General features: G+C 35.5%; 1 non-coding gene across 1 annotated transcript; it reads right to left on the bottom strand.

The window, feature by feature from the left end:
* Window positions 1–4,870: 4,870 nt before the first annotated feature.
* On the bottom strand, window positions 4,871–4,977 carry LOC141701417 (small nucleolar RNA R71). The gene has a single exon (XR_012566780.1). It is a non-coding gene; the product is annotated as a small nucleolar RNA R71 (small nucleolar RNA).
* Between the last annotated feature and the right edge of the window lie 426 nt (window positions 4,978–5,403).

Below are 5,403 nucleotides of genomic sequence, written 5' to 3'. Positions count from 1 at the left end.
TGACTTACATGGTTAATTATAAACATATGGAACAAAATTGACTTGTGTGAAAGTGGAACTAAGAGGTGGTAAAAGGATGTCAAATTGGATGTATATGATGTTAACATGTTAATTGTACAAATATATGGTGGAAAGTGACTCTTATAGAGTGCAAAGTGACTCTAATATGGTGAAAAGTGACTTGGTTAATTAGAGCCAAAATGTGGAACAAAATTGACTTGTATGAAAGTGGAACTAATAAGTGGTAAAACGATGTCAAATTGAATGTATATGATGTTAATATGTTAATTGTACAAATATATGGTGGAAAGTAACTATTATAGGGTGCAAAGTGACTCTAATATGGTGAAAAGTGACTTACATGTTTAATTAGAAACAAAATATGGAACAAAATTGACTTGTGTGAAAGTGGAACTAAGTGGTGGTAAAAGGATGTCAAATTGGATGTATATGATGTTAACATGTAAATTGTACAAATATATGGTGGAAAGTGACTCTTATAGAGTGCAAATTATTTCTAATATGGTAAAAAGTCACTTGCATGATTGATTAGAACCAAAATGTAGAACAAAATTGACTTTTATGAAAATGGAACTAAGAGGTGGTAAGAGGATGTCAAATTGGATGTATATGATGTTAACATGTTAATTGTACAAATATATGGTGGAAAGTGACTCTTATAGAGTGCAAAGTGACTCTAATATGGTGAAAAGTAACTTACATGGTTGATTTGAACGAAAATGTAGAACAAAATTGACTTGTATGAAAATGGAACTAAGAGCTGGTAAAAGGACGTCAAATTGGATGTATATGATGTCAACATGTTAATTGTACAAATATATGGTGGAAAGTGACTATTATGGGGTGCAAAGTGACTCTAATATGGTGGAAAGTGACTCTAATATGGTAAAATGTGACTTACATGGTTGATTAGAGCCAAAATGTGGAACAAAATTAACTTGTACGAAAATGGGATTAATAGGTAATAAAAGGATGTCAAATTGGACATATATTATGTTAACATAATAATTCTAACAATATATGGTGGAAAGTGACTCGTACAGGGTGCAAAGTGACTCTAATATGGTGAAAAGTGACTTACATGGTTGATTAGAACCAAAATGTGAAACAAAATTGACTTGTATGAAAGTGGAACTAAGAGGTGGTAAAACGATGTCAAGTCGAATGTATATGATTTTAACATGTTAATTGTACAAATATATGGTGGAGAGTGACTATTATAGGGTGCAAAGTGACTATAATATGGTGAAAAGTGACTTACATGGTTGATTAGAACCAAAATGTAGAAGAAAACTGACTTGTATAAAGTGGAATCAAGATGTGGTAAAAGGATGTCAAATTGGATGTATATGATGTTAACATGTTAATTATACTTATATATGGTGGAAAGTGACTTCTATAGGGTGCAAAGTGACTCTGATATGGTGAAAAGTGACTTACATGGTTGATTAGAGCCAAAATGTGGAACAAAATTGACTTGTATGAAAGTGGAACTAATAGGTGGTAAAACGATGTGAAATTGAATGTATATGATGTTAATATGTTAATTGTACAAATATATGGTGGAAAGTGACTATTATAGGGTGCAAAGTGACTCTAATATTGTGAAAACTGACTTACATGGTTAATTATAAACAAAATATGTAACACAATTGAGTTGTGTGAAAGTGGAACTAAGAGGTGGTAAAAGGATGTCAAATTGGATGTATATGATGTTAACATGTTAATTGTACAAATATATGGTGGAAAGTAACTATTATAGGGTGCAGAGTGTCTCTAATATGGTGAAAAGTAACTTACATGGTTGATTTGAACCAAAATGTAGAACAAAATTGACTTGTATGAAAATGGAACTAAGAGCTGGTAAAAGGATGTCAAATTGGATGTATATGATGTTAACATGTTAATTGTACAAATATATGGTGGCAAGTGACTTCTATAGGGTGCAAAATGACTCTAATATGGTGAAAAGTGACTTACATGGTTGATTAAGGCCAAAATGTGGAACAAAATTGACTTGTATGAAAGTGGAACTAAAAGGTGGTAAAATGATGTCAAATTGAATTTATATAAAGGTAACATGTTAATTTTACAAATATATGGTGGAAAGTGACTATTATAGGGTGCAAAGTGACTCTAATATGGTGAAAAGTGACTTACATGGTTAATTAAAAACAAAATATGGAACAAAATTGACTTGTGTGAAAGTGGAACTAAGAGGTGGTAAAAGGATGTCAAATTGGATGTATATGATGTTAACATGTTAATTGTACAAATATATGGTGGAAAGTGACTCTTATAGAGTGCAAAGTGACTCTAATATGGTGAAAAGTGACTTACATGGTTGATTAGAGCAAGAATGTGGAACAAAATTGACTTGTATGAAAGTGGAACTAATAGGTGGTAAAACGATGTCAATTTGAATGTATATGATGTTAATATGTTAATTGTACAAATATATGGTGGAAAGTGACTATTATAGGGTGCAAAGTGACTCTAATATGGTGAAATGTGACTTACATGGTTAATTAGAAACAAAATATGGAACAAAATTGACTTGTATGAAAGTGGAACTAAGTGGTGGTAAAAGGATGTCAAATTAGATGTATATGATGTTAACATGTAAATTGTATAAATATATGGTGGAAAGTGACTCTTATAGAGTGCAAAGTGACTCTAATATGGTGAAAAGTGACTTGCATAGTTGATTAGAACCAAAATGTAGAACAAAATTGACTTTTATGAAAATAGAACTAAGTGGTGGTAAAAGGATGTCAAATTGGATGTATATGATGTTAACATGTTAATTGTACAAATATATGATGGAAAGTGATAAGTGGATTTTATATCCACTTGGACTGCTTTATTACAACTTAAATTGGTGTTTTGGACTCAAGTTGTTGGTATTTTGATGTGTTTTTGTGTTAATGCATTTCAGGTATCAGTTAAATGAAGAAAAGAGCTTTTAAAGGAAATATGATTAAAAGTGATCAGAATTGGAAGCCAAGGCCATTGTTAAGTTGTAGAAAATCTCAATAGCTTCGCGTGGGCAGTTGAATCGCCTAATTCTGACGAGTAAAACTCAAGTTATGGCCAAAACAAGATTCATCAGAATATTTTTCCCAGTAAGTAGCTGAGCGCCCGCTCAGCAGAGCTGAGCGCCCGCTCAGGAGAGCTGAGCGCGCGCTCAGGAGAGCTGAGCGCGCGCTCAGGGCGCGGCTGGTCGCTGATTTCGCTGAAAAAGCCTTTTTTGAGTAGAATTTGACGATTTTAAGGGTCCAGGTCCACTAGGGGCGTATATATACTTAAAAAAAAGGGTTTTCATCATCCGGGAAGATTGGGATACCAAGGAGAAGACCTAGAAGCACAGAACAACTCCGAAAAAGAAGATCTTGTTTTCAACTTGTGATTCTTTGAATTGGTTGTAACTTTGGATGCTCGTTTTCGTTCTTGTTGAACCTAGATCTCGTTTATTCGTACTTTGATTATTATTTCGTTTATTAAGACCTTGTTTATACCATGCTTTCATTGGAACCCATGGTGACGATGAGTTCGATTATGGGCTAATCGTTGTCATGGGATTCTAGCGGATTTACTTATGGATTTCAATAGTTAATTGTTTCGATATCTTGGTGTGTGGTGATTGATTGATATCCTAGTATGGTTGTGCTTATTCGTCTTATGTGAGTAGCTAACATATAAGATAGCGTGTTAATCTCTATTGAAGCGACAGTGAATATAGAGGTTTAGAACTTGCCATGCTAGCATAGGTTCATGTACGTGTATGCATGATTCGTAGGTAACTCTAACCGTTTTACTTGCCCTATGTAATCAAGATAGATAACTTGTTCTTAAACCGTTATGTTGTCAAATTCTATAGACATATAGGGTCTCAATATAATTGGTGCCTATTCAGCTTCTATCTCTTTTGTGGATGTCTGGTAGAATGGTACTCGTGCAACGAAAGTTGGCGTTTATCAGTTTCGTGTTATCTGATTAGTGTCCTCACCATCACATGCTAAGGTTAAGAACGAGAAGGCTATTGAATGAAGTATATAATGAAGTTAGAATCCCATGTTTGTCATATATAGTAATTCAACTTCAATTCTCTTAGTTAATATTATTTAGTATAATCTCTTAGTTTAATAAAAACCCAATTTGTTATTTATCTTAGCATTGAGCGATAACCATACATTGTTGCATAGGTGCATAAATTGAACTTAACCTAAACCAGTCTCTGTGGGAACGAATCTGATTTATATCTTATACTACTTGCGAACGCGTATACTTGCGTGAATATTAGCGCGTGTTTTCGCCCTAACAAGTTTTTGGCGCCGCTGTCGGGGACTCGGTGTTAATTTTTAGTTTATGTGCTTGTCATCAGTGGTCGTTAAAGTTCACTGACTCGGATTCTTTTACTTTCACGGTTTATTTGTTTGTGTTTCAGGTACTCATTACAATGGGAGATCCAGCAGCACGAACGAAAGCCTTGATGGATTTTTCTCAACCCAAGATCAATGACATTCAATCTAGTATTGTCCGGCCAGCTATCACATCTAATACCTTTGAGATCAAGCCCGGCATAATTCAATGGGTACAGACTTCAGTCCAGTTTGGGGGTTCTCCAACAGAAGATCCGAATACACACATTAGGGATTTCATTGAAATATGCGACACCTTCAAGTTCAACGGTGTTTCTGAAGATGCTGTGAAGCTGAGACTGTTCCCATTCTCTCTGAAGGACAAGGCTAAGAGCTGGTTACACTCTCTACCAGCTGGTTCGATTACTACTTGGGAAGATCTTGCTCAGAAGTTTCTTACTAAATTCTTCCCTATGGCGAAGACAGCTGCACTCGGGAATGCTATTACTCAATTTGCACAGCAAATGGGAGAATCGCTAAGTGAAGCTTGGGAGCGCTACAAGAAGATGCTTAGGAAGTGTCCTCATCATGGAATTCCTGATTGGATGATCATCACTTGTTTTTACAATGGGTTGGGAGCACAGTCCAGACCCATGCTCGATGCAGCATCAGGCGGAGCATTATGGGCAAAGAGCTATGAGGAAGCTTATGATCTAATTGAACTGATGGCTGCTAATGAATATCAGTATCCAACCCAGAGATATCCACAGGGCAAGGTAGCAGGAGTTCTTGAAGTGGATACAGCTACGGCTATCAATGCTAAATTAAAGGCGTTGTCTATGAAGATCGATTCTCTGGCTAACTATGGTGTTAAACAGATAAATAGTGTTTGTGAGCTGTGTGCCGGTCCGCATGTGACGGAGCAATGCGCTATATCTAGTGACTCAGCTCAGTTTGTGAGCAACTTTCAGAGATCGCAACAACCAGTTCCAGACACTTATCATCCTGACAACTGGAATCA

This window comes from Apium graveolens, unplaced genomic scaffold, assembly GCF_009905375.1.
Source record: "Apium graveolens cultivar Ventura unplaced genomic scaffold, ASM990537v1 ctg3811, whole genome shotgun sequence".
Classification (NCBI taxonomy): Eukaryota; Viridiplantae; Streptophyta; class Magnoliopsida; order Apiales; family Apiaceae; genus Apium; species Apium graveolens.
Note: the sequence above shows the minus strand (reverse complement) of the source record. Positions and strands in the feature narration are given on the sequence as shown.